This window comes from Suncus etruscus, chromosome 17, assembly GCF_024139225.1.
Source record: "Suncus etruscus isolate mSunEtr1 chromosome 17, mSunEtr1.pri.cur, whole genome shotgun sequence".
In the NCBI taxonomy this organism is placed as follows: Eukaryota; Metazoa; Chordata; class Mammalia; order Eulipotyphla; family Soricidae; genus Suncus; species Suncus etruscus.
Genome location: NC_064864.1, coordinates 56,037,635 through 56,057,422, shown reverse-complemented (window position 1 = coordinate 56,057,422; position 19,788 = coordinate 56,037,635). Strand labels below are relative to the sequence as shown.

The 19,788-nt window shown below is 39.3% G+C and overlaps 1 protein-coding gene across 6 annotated transcripts in view; it reads right to left on the bottom strand.

Annotated features, from left to right (window-relative positions):
* Positions 1 to 19,788, bottom strand: part of ADD3 (adducin 3) — a 173,163-nt gene that overhangs the window by 66,512 nt on the left and 86,863 nt on the right. The window lies entirely within an intron of this gene.

The following is a 19,788-nucleotide window of genomic DNA, read 5'->3' as shown; positions in this document are numbered from 1 at the left end:
AAGATTTCTAGGAGAGAAGAGGTAGATGTTGGGAATCAAACCACCTCAGTCCTGGGTTGGTCGTGTGCAAGGGAGGTGGAGGTGGTAATACTTCTGTTTCTGGTGGTGGCAGCAATAGCTTAATCATCAAAACCATAAAAATTAACACTTCTGGTGTGTGTCTGTCTACTGTCCTGTTGCAGGAACCTCTTGGGAGTAGGACAAAAAGAGGCTCCAGAAAACTCGCTCTCCCAGAGGCCAATTCTAGGGCGGGAACTCCAAGGAACTGCTCCATAAAGTGAAAACCAGCTATAAGCAGTACTTTGCAGAAGCCAGGTCCCCTGTTTGTGATGTCAGGCTGGGAAAATCCACGAAACTACCCTGCCCAGTGGGGCCCGACTGTGAAAAATTGTGAGTGCTGCCTGTGTGTGTCTGTCTACTGTCGTGTTGTGTGAACCTCTTGGGAGTGGGCCAAAAAGAGGCTCCAGAAAACTCTCTCTCCCAGAGGCCAATTCTAGGGTGGGAAAGCCAAGGAACTGCTCCATAAAGTGAAAACCAGCTATAAGCAGTACTTTGCAGGAGCCAGGTCCCCTGTTTGTGATGTCAGGCTGGGAAAATCCATGAAACTACGCCTGCCCAGTGGGGTCCAACTGTGAAAAACTGTGAGTGCTGTCTGTGTGTGTCTGTCTACTGTCGTGTTGCGTGAACCTCTTGGGAGTGGGCCAAAAGGAGGCTCCAGAAGGGCACAGCCGCTCCGCTTCACTACGTGGCCATGTGCTCTTTCTAAGAAAAGAACACCATCACAAAAAGAAGGAAAAATCACACTAAGGACTGTCCTGGATCACTGAAGCCCAGCATTTCGCTCTGGACTGTTTCTCTGCTGCGTGCTCAGGCCTAAGATTTCATCCTGTGTGAGGCTTCATCCATGGAGGACTCCCCTCCCTTGTAGGCAAGTCGACCCATCCAGAAAGGGCGGAGCCAGAGGAGTGTGGCTGCCTGCATCATTTAGCCAATGAATACCAGCACAACACGTAGAAAAACCCACAATACAAGTGTGACAATGGGGAAACAACGCAGGCTAGCATCAGACATAGAGAATGAAGATGACAATTCTGATGACCAGATAATGACAAACCAACTAATCAACCTCTCAGATAAAGACTTTAGAATAGCAATATGGAAGATGCTCAATGAATTCAAAGAAACCATGGATCGAGTTGAACAGAACACTAATAAGAACCAAGAAAATGTGAAGACAGAAATCACAAAACTCCTAACTGCAATAACATGTCAACTAACAGGCCTGAAAAACTCAGTAAACAAAGTGAATGACAAAATGGATAAGCTCTGGGACAGGGTATCAGAAGCTGAGAATAGACTTGGTACTGTGGAAGATGAGATAAATAACAATTCCATACAGCAGGAAAGATTGGGAAAAAAACTTAAAGCAAATGAACAGACAATGGAAAAATTAGGCAAAGAATGGGAACAGATGAAAATAGAAGTCTATGATAAGCTCAACAGAAACAACTTAAGAATCATTGGAGTCCTAGAGACCCAGGAAGAAAATTTCCAGGAAGAATCAATGGTCAAGAACATCATTAAAGAGAAACTTCCAGAGCTAAAGAATATATGTGATCAAATCCTGCATGCTTGAAGAGTACCAACCAAAATAGACCCCAGAAAAAAATACCCCAAGACACATCCTAGTCACAATGACAAATCCCACAGATAGAGACAGAATTCTGAAAACAGCAAGATCAAAAAGGGAAATAACATTCAAGGGAGCATCCTTGAGATTTACAGCAGACCTGTCACTAGAAACACTCAAGGCCAGAAAGCAGTGGTGGGATATTGTGACAAGATTGAATGAAATGAATGCTTCACCTAGAATACTGTACCCAGCAAAACTCACTTTCAGGTTTGGCGGAAGAATACATGGTTTCACAGACAAAAAACAACTCAGAAACTTTACAGACTCAAAACCAGTCTTAAGAGAAAAACTGAAAGACCTAATTTAACACAAGACTAACTAAAAGACACACCAAATTTCGATATAAAGATGGCATTTAATCCCAGGACAATTCTTTCTCTCAACATTAATGGACTAAATGCACCAGTTAAGAGACACAGAGTGGCTAAATGGATCAAAAAACTCAATCCGGGCTCAGAGAGATAGCACAGTGGCGTTTGCCTTGTAAGCAGCCAATCCAGGACCAAAGGTGGTTAGTTCGAATACCGGTGTCCCATATGGTCCCCCGTGCCTGCCAGGAGCTATTTCTGAGCAGACAGCCAGGAATAACCCCTGAGCACTGCCAGGTGTGACCCAAAAACAAATAACAAACAAACAAACACACAAAAAAAAACAAAAACACAAAACAACTCAATCCAACCTCCTGCTGCCTACAAGAAATGCACCTGAATAGCCAGAACAAACGTAGACTCAAAATAAAAGGCTGGAGAAAAATTATCCAAGCAAACAACACCCATAACAAAGCTGGAGTGGCCATACTAATATCAGATAATGCAAACTTTATACTCAGGAAGGTTGTAAGGGACAAAGATGGACATTTTATATTAATCAAGGGGTATGTATAGCAGGAAAAAATAACTCTCCAAAACATATATGCACTGAATGAGGGGCCAGCAAAATATTAAATACAATTGTTGACAAATCTGAAAAATAGTATCAATAACAACACAATAATTTTTGGGAACCTCAACATGGCTTTGTCAACACTGGATAGGTCAACCAGACTGAAACCCAACAAGAATATACTAGACCTGAAAAGAGAAATGGAAGAAAGAGGCCTAGTGGATATATATAGGACACTCCATCCCCAGAAACCTGGATACACATTCTTCTCCAATGTACATGGGACATTCTCCAGGATAGACTACATGCTGGCACATAAAACATACCTCCATAATATCAAGAGGATAGAAATTTTGCAGACTACCATCCCTGACCAGAAGGCTCTGAAATTATTTGTGAATTTTAAAGGGACACAGAAGAAAAACTTTAACACCTGGAAGTTAAACAGCCTCATACTGAATAACCAGTGGGTTCGAGATGAAATCAAGGAGGAAATCAAAAGGTTCCTGGAAACAAATGACAATAAAGACACAAACTATCAGAACTTATGGGACACAGCAAAAGCAGTACTGAGAGGAAAATTTATAGCTTTGCAAGCACACATCAAGAAGGAAGAAGGCGCTTACCTGAGTAGCTTAATGACACAGCTCATAGAACTAAAAAGTGCTCAACAAAAGGACCCAAAAATAGGAAGACAGAAGGAAATAACAAAGCTGAGAGCAAAAATCAATGAGGTGGAAACCCAAAATACAATCCGAACGATCAACAAAAGCAGAAGTTGGTTCTTTGAAAAAATAAACAAGATTGATAGACCACTGGCAAAACTAACAGAGAGAGAGAGAGAGAGAGAGAGAGAGAGAGAGAGAGAGAGAGAGAGAGAGAAACTTGATAACTTGTATTAGGAATGAAAAAGGAGAGATCACTACTGATATGACAGAGATTCAAAGGGTAATCAGAAACTACTTTGAGAAACTCTACGCCACTATAAATGAGAACCTGGAAGAAATGAATAAATTCCTGGACTCTTATAATCTTCCACGGTTGAAGGAAGAGGATGTAGCATATCTAAACACCCCCATCACTACTGATGAAATTAAAACGGTAATCAAATGTCTGCCCTAAAACAAAAGCCCAGGCCCAGATGGATTCACTAATGAATTCTTTCAAACTTTCCAAGAGGAACTACTACCAATCCTGGCAAGACTCTTTCATGAAATTGAACAAACGGAAACACTTCCAAATAGCTTTTATGAAGCCAACCAACATCACCTTGATACCTAAAACAGACAGAGATGCTATGAAAAAAGATAATTACAGATCAATATTGCAAAGATCCTCAACAAAATCCTGGCAAATAGGATTCAATGCCTCATTAAGAAGATCATCCACACGATCAAGTAGGTTTCATCCCAGGAATGCAAGGATGGTTTAACATCTGTAAATCTATCAACATAATACACAACATCAACAAGAAAAATAAAAACCACATGATCATATCAATAGATGCAGAGAAAGCATTTGATAAGGTCCAACACCCATTCTTGATCAAAACTCTCAGCTAGATGGGAATGGAAGGAACCTTTCTCAATATAGTTAAGGCCATCTACCACAAGCCAGTGGCAAATATTATCCTCAATGGAGAAAAATTAAAAAGCCTTCCCTCTAAATTCTGGCACAAGACAAGGTTGTACTCTCTCACCACTCCTATTCAACATAGCACTGGAAGTACTTACTATAGGTATTAGGCAAGAAAAAGGGAATCCAGATAGAAAAGGAAGAAGTCAAGCTCTCACTGTTTGCAGATGACATGATTCTCTACTTAGAAAACCCTAAAGACTCTACCAAAAAGCTTCTAGAAACAATAGACTCATATAGCAAGGTGGAAGGCTACAAAATTAACACACAAAAATCAATGGCCTTTCTATACACCAATAGTAATAAGAAAGAAATGGACATTAAGAAAACAACCCCATTCACAATAGTGCCACACAAACTCAAATATCTTGGAATCAACTTGACTAAAAATGTGAAGGACCTATACAAAGAAAACTATAAAACTCTGCTCCAAGAAATAAGAGAGGGCACGTGGAAATGGAAACACATACCCTGCTCATGGATTGGCAGGATTAACGTCATCAAAATGGCAATACTCCTGAAGGCATTATACAGATTTAATGCGATCCCTCTAAAGATACCCATGACATTCTTCAAAGAAGTGGATCAGGCACTTTAGAAATTTGTTTGGAACTATAAATACCCTAGAATAGCTAAAGCAATCACTGGGAAAAAGAATATGGGAGGAATTACTTTCCCCAACTTTAAACTTTACTACAAAGCAATAGTTATCAAAACAGCATGGTATAGGAATAAGGACAGGCCCTCAGTTCAGTGGAATAGGCTTGAATACTCAGAAGATGTTCCCCAGACATAAAATCACCTAATGTTTGATAAAGGAGCAAAAAATCCTAAATGGAGCAAAGAAAGCCTCTTCAATAATTGGTGTTGGCACAACTAGCTAGCCACTTGCAAAAAAATTGAACTTAGACCCCCAGGTAAATCATGTACAAAGGTAAAATCCAAATGGATTAAAGACCTCGATATCAGACCCAAAACCATAAGATTTATAGAACAACATGTAGTTAAAACACTCCAGGACATTGAGACTACAGGCATCTTCAAGGAGGAAACTGTACTCTCCAAACTAGTGAAAGCAGAGATTAACAGATGGGAACATATTAAACTGAGAAGCTTCTGCACCTCAAAGGAAATAGCACCCAGGATACAAGAGCCACCCACTGAGTGGGAAAAACTATTCACCCAATACCCATCAGATAAGGGGCTAATCTCCAAAATATACAAGGCACTGACAGAAATTTACAAGAAAAAAACATCTAATCCCATCAAAAAATGGGGAGAAGAAATGAACAGACACTTTGACAAAGAAGAAATACAAATGGCCAAAAGACACATGAAAAAATGCTCCACATCACTAATCATCAGGGAGATGCAAATCAAAACAATTATGAGGTACCACCTCACACCCCAGAGATTGGAACACATCACAAAGAATGAGAATAAACAGTGTTGGCGGGGATGTGGAGAGAAAGGAACTCTTATCCACTGCTGGTGGGAATGCCGTCTAGTTCAACCTTTATGGAAAGCGATATGGAGATTCCTCCAAAAACTGGAAATCGAGCTCCCATATGACTCAGCTATACCACTCCTAGGAATATACCCTAGGAACACAAAAATACAATACAAAAACCCCTTCCTTACACCTATATTCATTGTAGCACTATTTACCATAGCAAGACTATGGAAACAACCAAGATGCCCTTCAACAGACGAATGGCTAAAGAAACTGTGGTACATATACACAATGGAACATTATGCAGCTGTCAGGAGAGATGAAGTCATGAAATTTTCCTATACATGGATGTACACGGAATCAATTATGCTGAGTGAAATAAGTCAGAGAGAGAGAGAGAGAAAAACGCAGAATGGTCTCACTCATCTATGGGTTTTAAGAAAAATGAAAGACATTCTTGCAATAATAATTTTCAGACACAAAAAGAAAAGAGCTGGAAGTTCCAGCTCACCTCAGGAAGCTCACCACAAAGAGTGATGAGTTTAGTTAGAGAAATAACTACATTTTGAACTGTTCTAATAACGAGAATGTATGAGGAAAATGGAAAGCCTGTCTAGAGTACAGGCGGGGGTCGGTTGGGGAGGAGGGAGAGTCGGGATATTGGTGATGGGAACATTGCACTGGTGATGGGTGGTGTTCTTTACATGACTGAAACCCAAACACAATCATGTATGTAATCAAGGTGTTTAAATAAAATATATAAAAATAATACAATACAAAAACCCCTTCCTTACACCTATATTTATTGCAGCACTATTTACCATAGCAAGACTCTGGAAACAACCAAGATGCCCTTCAACAGATGAATGGCTAAAGAAGCTGCGGTACAGTTACACAATGGAATATTATTTAGCCATCAGGAGAGATGAAGTCATGAAATTTCCTATACATGGATGTACATGGAATTTATTATGCTGAGTGAAATAAGTCAGAGAGAGAGAGAAAGAATGGTCTCACTCATCTATGGGTTTTAAGAAAAATGAAAGACATTTCTCAACAATTTTCAGAGACGTTACAGCCCACCTCATGAACCTCACCATAAAGAGTGATGAGTTTAGTTAGATAAATAAGTACATTTCGAACTATCCTAACAATGAAAATATAAGAGGGAAATAGAAAGCCTGTCTAGAGTATAGGAGAGGGCGGGGAGGGGAGGAGGGATATTTGGGACATTGGTTATGGAAATGTTGCACTGGTGATGGGGGGGTGTCATCTTATATGACTGAAACCCAACCACAATCATGTTTGTAACCAAGGTGTTTAAATAAAAAATATAAAAATAAAAAAATTAACACTTCTGTAACCATATTATCTAAACTATAGAAAAAACTATAAACTACATAAAACTATATAAAAACTATAAAATTTAAGTTTAAAATGTAAAAAAAATTTTATAGAGCCAAGAGATCATATAGCACTGCCCAACTCCAGATAGCCCCTGACCATCACAATTGAAGTCCTGGAGGCATCTAGACACCACATGGTTGGGACAGTGGACTGAGCCTCTGCTTGGTTGAATATCACTGGGAATGGCCCCTGGTGCCCTGGAGTACACTTGGGATTTGCCTCATTAAAATAATGACTTACTTTTCTGAGAAACTGATTCCAAAAGGGATTGAGCTGTCCAAGTTCCCAATCTTACCTTTCTCAAAACTTTTCAGATGTAAGAAATTTCTATATGATTTACCAATGTAAGAAATGATCTAAATTTGCAGTACTTTAAACTCATTTATTACATATTGTTTTGGGAGTCAACCCTGGTGGTGCTCAGGGGTTACTCCTGGTTCTGTGCTCAGAAATTACTTCTAGCAGGCTCAGGGTACCATATGGGATCTGGGGATTGAATTCAGGTTAGTCATGTGCAAGGCAAACACCCTTCCCGTTGTGTGTGCTATTGCTCCACCCCCAAATGCTTTAAATCATTTAAAATACCATACATTAAGTAAAACTGTAATTTTTTATATATAAAAACGAAAATCATCAAATGCCTCAAAGCTCTAATTTATTAATGTAAGGGCTTTGCAGATACACATCCAAGGTTAACAATACAATAATGAGCTGGGATTGCAGCTAAGCTAATTTCATCTGTGAGACCTTGATTTTATCCACTGTACTGCTCCCAAATCGCAGCCTTCACCCTCCTGCAATTTTTAATGTGTTCTTTTCATAAAGAAAATAATTTGTATTAGTGAGAATACTTCTCTCATAAAATCTCCTGCTATTTCATGAGAAGAATAAATCTTATGACCCAGTATTGTTTCCATTTACCCAAAGCTGAAAGGTTCATATAAATTATTTGCTATATTTGAAATCCAAACTTGAAATAAGGTTCTTTCTTGTTTTCCTGAGGTTCACAGAGGCTAGCTTCACAGTTTAGTTCTATAGTGCCTATTTGGCCGAACTTAAAGCCTACATAAAATAGTTTATTGCCAAATAAAAATCTATCTTCATGGAACTTAGAAACTTAAGAAGCTCTCTAGAGTTTGGTAAATATTTCGTGTTTACTTTTGACCTCTATTGTCAAGGAAAAGTTCTATAGAGTTATAAAGTGCTGGAAAGTATTATTTTATACATTTAAAATAGAATATGGACAATGTGACCCTTGAGGTTCTTTCTTACACCGAGAAACTTAGAGAAAGAAAAGAAAGAAAGAAAGAAAGAAAGAAAGAAAGAAAGAAAGAAAGAAAGAAAGAAAGAAAGAAGAAAGAAAGAAAGAAGAAGAAAGAAGAAAGAAAGAAAGAAAGAAAGAAAGAAAAGAAAGAAAGAAAGAAAGAAAGAAGAGAAGAAAGAAAGAGAGAGAAAGAAAGAAAAAAAGAAAGAAAGAAAGAAAGAAAGAAAGAAAGAAAGAAAGAAAGAAAGAAAGAAAGAAAGAAAGAAAGAAAGAAAGAAAGAAAGAAAGAAAGAAAGAAGAGAAAGAAAGAAATAAGAGAGAAAAGAAAGAGAGAGAAAGAAAGAAAAAAGAAAGAAAGAGAAGAAAGAAAGAAAGAGAAAGAAAGAAAGAAAGAAAGAAAGAAAGAAAGAAAGAAAGAAAGAAAGAAAGAAAGAAAGAAAGAAAGAAAGAAAGAAAGAAAGAAAGAAAAAAAGGACATGCACAGACACAAAATTCAAGATTCTGAAAATAGAATGGAAAGATTTCCATAGATTCAGAGGCAAATGATGATGTCCAAACAAAGCCCACTTCCTTGACTAATGCCTTGCTCACCACATTTCTCAAACACTTTCCCCTTTTCCCTTCCTGTTTTTTTTCCCCTATTGCTGTTGAGATAACTGGGCTTCACACTTGGACATGATGTTCATCTTGGCTTATACACTTTTAGCAGCTCCATCCAAATTTTAATTCATACTAGAGACCTTATTCAAAAAGTCGACCCTCCCATAATGGCTTCCCCAGTAGATTTCAACAGAATTAGTCCTTCCCTGTCCTTAGCACACCCCAATCACTTTGACAAGTTCTGTATTGACTTTAAATTACCTAACTATGCTTGCTTCCCAACTGGGTTAACACTTTTTCCTTTCTTTATAGTTCAAAAGGTTTATTAAACTTAGGAAGGTGAATAAGCTTATTAGACCATAAAATTCCATTCTCCACTTGGCTTAAACTAAAGTAAGGACAAAGAAAACACAACAGATACAGTGCTTGCCTAGCAGGAGTAAGCCCTGAACACTGCAGGTGTGGCCCCCAAACAAAACAAAACAAAAATAAAAAATGATAAACAAGGATGGTGGTTTCCTAATGGCCAGGTATTCACAAGGTTGAGGCTATGAATGTTGTGACACATCAATGCCTTAAGCTGACTAAAAAGTAATCACAATTAAAAAGGTATTTTAAAAAGCAAAATTTTGTTTGTTTGTTTTTTGGTCACACCTGGCAATTGCGCTCAGCTCAGGGGATACTCCTGATTCTGTGCTCAGAAATCACCTCTGGCAGGCTTGGGGGACTATATGGGATGCTGGGATTCAAACCGCTGTCCATCCTGTGTTTGTTCTGTGCAAGGCAAATGCCCCACTGCTGTGCTATCGCTCTGGCCCCTAAAAAGCAATTTTTTAAATGATATTCTTAAATTTACTGTTATCACAATTTTTTTTATTGTTTTTGGGGGGTGACACCTGGCTCTGTGCTCAGAAATCACTCCTGGCAGGCTTGAGGGACTATCTGGGATGCCAGTAATCGAACCACCATCAGTCCTGGGTCAGCTGCGTGCAAGGCAAATGCCCTACCAACAATTGTGCTATCTCTCCGGCCCCTATTATCATAATTTTAAATAAATTTTATTTTTTTGAAGTAAGATAATTTTATTTGGAAAATGTGAGGGGAGAGAAAGATCATAATATACTTAACAGAGAATGTACACTTCTCCAGAGTACAGAGAGCCAAGCCGAGCAGCAGCTAAACCCCCAAGACTGAGAATGCTTGCCATAAAGCAAAAGAAGGTAACTACATATCTGAGGCAGAGATGCAGGTGACTTCAGATTTGGGCAAATATGCATCTTTTTCCATTGATAGTTTTTATATAGTTTCCCCAAAATGCCCTCAAAGTCTACATATCTGAGGCAGAGATGCAGGTGACTTCAGATTTGGGCAAATATGCATCTTTGTCCATTGATAGTTTTTTATATATTTTCACCAAAGTACCCTCAAAATCCGTTGGGTATTTTTTTTAATAAATTATCTTTATTTAAACACCGTGATTACAAATATAATTGTAGTTGTATGATTACAGTCATGTAAAGAACACCCCTTTCACCAGTGCAGGATTCTCACCACCAATTTCCCAGATCTATCTACTCCCCACTCCACCCACACATGTACTCGAGACAGACTTTCTTTTTCCCTCATTCATTCACATTGTTATGATAGTTTTCAGTGTAGTTATTTCTCTAACTGCACTTAACACTCTATGTGGTGAGCTTCATGTCATGAGCTGCACCTACATGGGAAGATGGGGGGTTGGGACTGAGGCAGTAAAATATTAGAAATGAGATTTGTAGGGCTGTATCAAGGTCACAACACAAGATTGATGTTATGGATATATAAAATATATGCATACAATACTATCAATAGGAAAACAAGGAGAAAAACATTCCAGTGACTGTCCCAACATAAACAAGTACTAAAACGGCCTGCCCTCCTCCCAAAGTGCATTTCCATTTAGTGTAGGGAGAGGTAGGGGGGAAGCCTGAGGACCACTAAGAGTCCACCTGAATCCACTTCTGGCCATCTGAGCTGGCACCCAAGGAAGGCCTGGAGTCAGGGGAAAAAGACAAAGATGGCTGGGGGCCTGCCAAGCCTCCCAGCACTCCCCAGGCCAGGGAGAAGGGCTCCGGTATGGGGCCTCCCCAAACCCCATACCTGGCAAGAGCTGGTCTCCAGAATCAAGGAGGAAACCAGAAGCCAGATGTCTGTCCGCCTTCCTCCCCATGCACCCCCCCCTGGAGTACAGAGGGATGGGGGAAGCTTGAGGACCACTAAGAGTCCACCTGAACCTACTTCTGGCCACCTGAGCCAGCACCCAGGTAGGGCCAGGGGGAAAAGAAGGGGTAGGCTATGGGGCCTGCCAAACCTCCCAGGACTCCCCAAGCTAGGGAGAAAGGCTCCGGCATGGGGTCTCCCCAAACCCTGTGCCTGGTAACACTTGTATAAGCTCAGTTTTTCTGATCTGTTAGTTCAGTGTGAAAATTTCTAATTTCAGTTGACAAATCTTCTTGATGCTTCATTTTGCTCCAGTCAAGTCTATCGATGCTTTTTTTGAGCTCCCTGAACATTTTCCATAATTCTACTCTAAACTTCTTATTTGAGAGGATACCTATTTGTTTCCTACTTTTTAGATTATTAGAGGAGCCATCTTGATTTCTGTAAGTATGGGGGTGTACTGCAAAATTACTCCATTGGCAAGGCTGTAGATTGCTTCTTAAAATGTGCAGAAATGGAATTCAGGGGTTGCAAGATAAGCGCAACCTCGGAGGGAAGCGGAGGAATTGGCCCCACATGCATTGGGTGGGGACATCTTACCGGGTGCGGGTCCTGGAGCAGTTATAGTTCTTGGAGTGTCTAGGCAGGCTCAGCAGAAAAGAGGTAGAGAGCATGGCCACTGTGCTTTATAAGTCTCTGGGTACCCAATCACACAGCAGGAATTGGCCCCACATGCGTTGGGTGGGGACATCTTACCGGGTGTGGGTCCTGGAGAGGTTATAGTTCTTGGAGTGTCTAGGCAGGCTCAGCAGAAAAGAGGCAGAGAGCATGGCCGCCTTGCTTTATAAGTCTCTGGGTACCCAATCACACAGCAAGAATTGGCCCCACGTGCGTTGGGTGGGGACATCTTACCGGGTGTGGGTCCTGGAGAGGTTATAATTCTTGGAGTGCCCAGGCAGGCTCAGCAGAAAAGAGCCCGTTGGGTATTATTAAGAAGGAAAGCTTGGAACTGTTTTGATGGCCTTCTTTAATATTTTTGATACCATCTTTTTTTTTTTTTTTTGATAATATTTTTAGTACCTTTTTTTTTTTGGAGACCATTGTCTCAATAAGTCTTTCACAGTTGTATTTCAGGCATTCAGTGACTGTGAGTTAGGGTCATTCTCACCACCAGTGTTAACCTCCTCCACCCTAGTTCCCCTGTTACCAGTGTAACAGGTCCATTTTGTGTTTAGCTTGTTGTAGCTTGGGTCTCTTTATTCCATTGTTGACTTTAGGATGGGTGACCTCTTAAAAAGCAAACTAAGAATCTGCCTAGAATTGGTGTAGGGGGGACTTGAGGGAAGGTACCCAGAGATGATGGTGGAGCCGAACTAGCTTAACGCTCCAGTGGGGTGTGGGGTGTGGGCACAATGTATGTATGACACCCTCTATCACTGACACAATTATAAATCACGGCAACTAAAATTAAAAAAAAAATGAATCTGCCTACTGGGGATGTGGCTGAGATATTAGAAAACTAGATTTAGCGGCATCAGGCCTGGGTTTCATCTCTCCCACCACTTAAGGCTTGAGGGCATGTTTTGTAGGCAGGAGCCCTAAGTTTGAGCCTAGTATCACAGGAGCACCACATGTGAGAGAAGGGATGGGTCAGGGGGTCAAAGGAGGAAAGGGGGAGAAAAGAAAAAGTGGAGAGAGAGAGGGAATAAATTCTGAGGACACAGTCAGGAGTAAGCCTTTAGCACCACCAGGTATGAACCAACCTCTTCCCCACCCCAAAACAATATAAGGCACAGGTCATTGTTTTCATACCCTTAACGTGAACTATCCAGTGTTATGGTAGAGACAACTAAAACATGGTTACAATGAACCATTTAAAAATTAGTTTATGGGCCTGAGAAATAGCACAGCGGTAGGGCATTTGTCTTGCACGAGGCCAATCCAGGACAGATGATGGTTCAATTCCTGGTATCCCATATGGTCCCCTGAGCCTGCCAGTGCGATTTCTGAATGCAAAGCCAGAAGTAACCTCTGAGGGCCGCTGGGTGTGACACAAAAACCAAGCCAAACAACCAAACAAACAAAAAACAAGGTTAAAGATATCTGGGGGGGGGGAGGGGGAGGGCGGAGAGGTGGCACTAGAGGTAAGGTATCTGCCTTGCAAGTGCTAGCCAAGGAAGGTCTGCGGTTCGATCTCCCAGCGTCCCATATGGTCCCCCCAAGCCAGGGGCGATTTCTGAGCGCTTAGCTAGGAGTAACCCCTGAGCATCAAACGGGTGTGGCCCCTCCAAGAAAAAAGATATCTAGAGGGGCCAGAGAGATAGCACTACGGTAGGGCATTTACCTTGCATGCAGCCTATCCAGGATGGAAGGTGGTTCGAATCTGGGCACCCCATATGGTCCTCCCATGCCTGCCAGGACCGATTTCTGAGCACAGAGCCAGGAGTAACCCCTGAGTGCCACCGGGTTGGCCCCAAAACCAAAAACCAAGATCTGAGATCTGTGGTTTGCTGATATACAAAATTTTGTGGGGGTTCCTTCCTTCCTTCCTTCCTTCCTTCCTTCCTTCCTTCCTTCCTTCCTTCCTTCCTTCCTTCCTTCCTTCCTTCCTTCCTTCCTTCCTTCCTTCCTTCCTTCCTTCCTTCCTTCCTTCCTTCCTTCCTTCCTTCCTTCCTTCCTTCCTTCCGTGCTCCCTACAGTGGCCAGAACAAGGGGGCCCATGAATGGGAAAACCCACAGAGGCAGTAGAAGGTGAATAGAAGTGGAGGCCTGGGGAGCAGGAAGAAGAAGTATAGCAAACAGATACTCCTGTTGAGTTAAATCTCTGGCCCCCCAAAGGCTTTCATTTTATTTCCTGTATAAATATTTAAGTTTAGTTTTTAAAAAGTTAAAAAGTTTTTAATGGAAATCACCATGACATAGTTATAAAATTCCATATGATGTTCAACGCATATCCCACCACCAACGTCCACTCATGTAAAGGCATGTGTTCTGTCACCTAAGTCTTAACCCACCAACGTCCACAGTTTTCCTTTGCCCTTCCCTGCTTTCCACCTCCATAGAAGACATTTTTCTTCTGTCTCTCTTCCTTTTTTCCTTTTAGGTACGGTGCTGAATGAGTATCATGCATATCACTTTATCTCATTTCAGCACCAAGTATGTGTCCTGCCTCCCCCTTTGTAGCAAGCTCCCTATCATGGACTGGATCTCTTGGCCCTTCTTTCTATTGTTTTTGGGTGTTATTACCATTCTTTTTTGTGTTTGTGTGTGGTTTTTGGGTCACACCCGGCAGTGCTCAGGGGAAACTCCTGGCTCCATGCTCAGAAATTGCTCCTGGCAGGCACAGGGGACCATATGGGAAGCCAGATTCGAACTGATGACCTTCTGCATGAAAGGCAAATGTCTTACCTCCATGCTATCTCTCCGGCCCCTATTTTTTTTTTTCTTTTAACAATCCAAATGAATGTGATCATTCTAAGTCTATCCCTCTCCCTCTGACTCATTTCACTTAGCAGAATACTTTTCGTATCCAGCCATCCAAATAAGCTTTAAACAGACATTTTTCATACCTAAATTTGTATTTAAAACCATTTTAGTTTATGCTTATCTTTGAGTACTGAGTGGTCTAAACCCAAACATCCCATCATTAATTTTTTTCTTTTGTGTTCTTTTAAAATGTCCTGGCTTTTATGCACAGTAGTTACTGATGGTCAAATGTATTCTAAAGACTGCCTTTTTTTTTTTTTAGGTTCATGCACAAAACAAAGCAAATACTGGCTTAGTTATGACACTTGTTGTTCTAATACATTAATAGCCTATTGTTCACTGTGGTTGTCTCAACAAGATAATACATTGAAAAACAGTGTTTCCTGATAGGAAGCAAATTCCCACCGTGTGTCACAGGACCCTAGCCAAACGCTGGGTTCCAGGGAAACAACCGTCCCTCTGGGATTGCATAACTGACCAGAGTAACAATTATACTTTCCTTCCTTTCTCTCTCTGTCTCTCTCATTTAAAATGTCTTGCTGTCTTAGCTCAAATATAATCTATTTGACTGATTTTGCTGTCAAGCTATCATAGAACTGGTTTTCTAAAACAGTCAAATGCTTTAGTCAAAGTTTATTCAACATCCTGTAAGACAGCAGTATCCTGTATATTTCTAACCATGGAGAATTTCCTTAGCTGCAAATACCACAATGGATGGGGCAACCTGACAAAGAAGACCTCAGGATATGTCATCAAGACAGTGTGGACCATTCAAGGTTAGCTTTATAGGTCTGATTGTTCAGTCACTTTATTAGAGGAGGCACAATAACAGCAGATATGCTTGAAAAGAGAAAAATTAAGACTCACTTAGATACTTTAGGTATCAATTAATTTTGTTTAGAATTTGATTAGTAAGAAATTTATGTTATTATCCATGTTATTAGTGGGTCCACAGATAAGAGAGTTACTGTAACTGACATTGCCCTAAGAAGACAAAAAACAAAAACAAAAACAAAAAACACCCCAATGGCCCCCTATTTTTGGTGCTAGGGACTGAACTCTGCAAGGGGCTAAAAACATTCAAGGCAAGTGTTTTTACCTCTGAACTGCTAAAAGTAGACTTTTATCTACTTTCAAAAACTCAAATTTCAAGAATTTGCCTTACTCTACTTACCAAAGGATAGAAAAAAACTTCAACAATAAAAGAAAAAGAAGCAGTTATCTTTTTAGTGGATTGAAAACAGTCTTGGTTGTTTAGGTATTCGCATCATAAATGCAATGTTTGAGTCCAAAGAGATCCCCAGGTCATCTAGTTTAACTGAACTACAAGTCAAATAACTGATATAAAAAGTAACATGGAAAGTCATGAGTATAGTTATTTAGCATTAGTTGAATACAAAATACTTTCTTAGGTTTTAGAAATGTACACTAGGGTCCAGCTTTCTGCCACGGCATTAGGATGTGCAACACATAAGTGCACATTTGCCAATAGACATGTGCAAAGGCAATAAAATGTCTCATTTTTTTCTTTACTGTTGTGGAAGCCACACCATGTGGTGCTGTACAGTGGTAGGAATGCAAGTCTATGATGGAACCCATGACCTTACTCATGTAAAGGCATGTGTTCTGTCACCTAAGTCTTAACCCCAGATCAAGAAAAAAAATTTTTTTTTGGTCTTCCTGTTGTATTAACAAAATTCAAATGATGTGTTTATACTTTTTCGGTATACTTTTTTATTGCTTTTTTGGACAGCTGTGAAATGACAAAACTGCAAGAATAAAAATGTGAATAGTAATGCTAAACACCTTATGTATGATGCAGCAGAATTTCCTGCTTCTGTTTCTTTATAAGTTATTGTGCAAATAGAGTACTTTTGCTGGCAGGATAATGGTTCACTTCTTTCACTGCATCCTCCTGGCAATTTGAAAAACTTTTAACTATGTCAAGCAATAACAATTTTAGTATTTAAGAAAACAATCTCTAATCTCTTTGATCTCTTGTCAAAGATTAATTAGAGAGGGCTAGATTGTTTTCTTAAATATTTAAATGAGGAGTCAGAATGAATTTAATACAGGGGCCAGAAACAATGTAAGGGTTAAGGAGCTTGCCTTGTATGCAGCCAATCTCCAGGTTCAATCCCCAGTGTTAGTGAACAGAACGGCAGATCCACCCAGCTCTGATGGATGTGGCTGTGGGTGCTAGTGGCAGTGAAGGGAGGGTGATGAAAAAAAGTAGAATTTTTTATAACAGAATTCATAAAATATTACAAGGGCCCATTGGAAAAATACCATCTCATTCAAAACTTTCAAGTATTCAAGATAAAAGGACTTATTTTTACTTCTGGGTTTTGTACTTCTGGAACATATATTTTTTTAAAAAATTTTTATGTAAAATAAGTATAATATTCAATTTATTTAGGAACACATTATTAACTTTTCAAATAGTTTAGGCTAGCTAGCAGATCAAATAAATTGATAAGTCACATTATATATAAAAGATATTTAAAAATTAAATAATAGAAATTTCATAATTTATATTATATAGCTTAAATCAACATTCTAGTAAATACTATGTATATATTACAGCTGAAAAGGACATTAAAACACATATTCCAATCTTTCCGGATTTAAAAGGTGAATTTTAAAATGATCAAGGAAGTAAGATGATATGTTCAATTTTATACTAAAGTTTACTAGACTTTGAATCCAATGTTATTTCATTAATCTGCTTAAAATTATTCCCAAGGTAATTCTTACCTCTTGCTGAGACAATAAGACCAACCTTTGGGGCATCTAGTCAGAGAAGTTGGGTTTCTCCATTTTCACAAACTATCAACCCTTTCCTATAGCATCTGAGTTTTGTGATCTCTCTCAAGAAGTTTGTAAGGCATAAACATTATTTGATAAGGGAAAAGTATATACCTATCAAAGATGAAGTTGTTTATGCACCAAATGTTCTATAGCCAAGCAAAAGAATCAGAGATAATGATAGAGATAATGAAATATAGTTAAGACTAATTTTATTTCGATTAGAAATGTCAACAACCACACCCACAAACACAGTCATCATGTCTATATTCTGCCAGTTCCATAGACACATTCTTTTCTCAAAAGAGATGTAAGCCAAGCCATGAAAAATTATGGGTGCATGGAATATGCAGATGAAATATGCAGATGAAAACTAGCAACGCAAGAGGAAAGGGTGGTTCAAGTTCCTGTCTTGCTAAAGATTTGCCAGATGCACTCACAATTGCTGTTTTGCAAAAGGCCCTCTTCACCACTTATCTACAGCTCTCTTGTAGAGATACCAACTCTGCAACCAATGCCAGGTACGCCAGTATCTGAGCTGGTATCACCGGGACTTTTATGGAGTGAGTATGGGCACCCCCCAACTTTCAACTTCTTGTACTCCCAGAAGCCCTGGCAGCTGAAACCACACTCTATAAAAGCCTAAGTATTGTCAACAGTAGTTGGAATTCCTAAGTTGCATGGCTACAAAGGCAATTTTTCATTCTACAATTTTTAATATTGTCACCCCCAATTTAGGAACACAGTAATTTAAATGCCAAGGTAGATCTGAAGTCACTTAATGTTCAAAAACAAAAAAAGTAACAAAATGATCAAGTAGCAACAGAGTTTACTAAACCTTTTGACAATGATTTAATGACATTATCACAAGATACAATACTTTAACAAATTTTTTCATTAGTTTCTTTCTTTTCTTTTTTAATAATTTCACTCCCACTTACCTAGAAACAAATGGCATAGTTGATAAACTATGCCAACTTTGTGATACATGGTCTTTATATATACAATGCATGTACATAATACATATGCATATGTATTGTATGTAATGTGTGGTTTTGTCAAAAATTCAAGATCACAATGTTCATGCAAGGATCCATGACTGACTACTAAATAAATTTAATGGAAACATGCCTTATTTTAAAAAATGTTCTTTCGTTTCATAAAAAAAATGCCTAGAAAAACAAATTCCTTCTTTTTATTTTTAAAAATTACTTTATTTAAAGGCTGGAGTGGTGACACAGTGGTAGGGCATTTGCCTTGCATGCAGATAACCTAGGATGGACTGAGGTTCGATCCCTGGTGTCCCATATGGTCCCTCAAGCCAGGAGTGATTTCTGAGTGCATAGCCAGGAGTAAACCCTGAGCATCACCAGGTATGGCCCCAAAACAAAAGAAAACAAAAAACAAACAAAAATTACTTTAAACACAATATTTACAAGGTTGTTCATATTACAGTTGTGTTTTTTCTTTTCTTTTAATATTATTTCTTTCTTTAAGCTCCGTGGTTACAAAATTGTTCATAGAATGTACACCATGAATTCCTTTCTATGGAATAGGACAGAAAAGAGACATTTTGTCCTATGCTCTTTTATATAATTCCATCTTTTCACCAAAAATGTAAAATTTTTTAAGTTTTAAAATTCAGATTTAAAATAAGTACATTAAAGCTGAGATGGAATCAGAAAAGACCTGGAACAATACTGTTATGGAAGACAAAGATGGGACTCACTCAATCTGATGCTCTATATCTAGTCTCAATGACACTTGTTTAATTGTCTAGAAGAGAACTGCCAATATTTTTCATATGATGATGACTCATGTCACAAGATGTATCAATAAGATAAATTTTACATTGTACACTAGAGTCAACAGGAAAGGTATAGGAGAAAAGGCTAAAGAGGGCCAGACCAAAACAAATTACTTCAATTCTCTTACACATTACAGGGAAAAGAACAAAAAATTATTATTGGTATTAGCTATTAACTTTCTCTGAAAATACAATTATTTTAAAAAGTACTCTAATTTTAGGGTTGGAGCGACAGTACAATGTGTAGGGCATATTAGCTTGAATGCAGATGGTCAGGGTTCAATACCTGGCACCAACAGGAATAAGCCTGGAGCACAGTTGGGTGTGGCCCAGACCTGGCCCCCTGCCCAAATTTTAATTTCAATACTTAATAGCCAATAGGTTGGCAAAAAATGTTTGGAGCAACTACAGAAGTCTAAGTGCAACACAATGTGGTGGTAGTGGGAGGCTTTGTCACACTTGACTGCTCCAGGCTTACTCCTGGCTCTGTGTTCAGAGAACCAGAGTATTGTTTTGGGACAGACACAGAATCTGGATCAGTCACATGCAAAGCA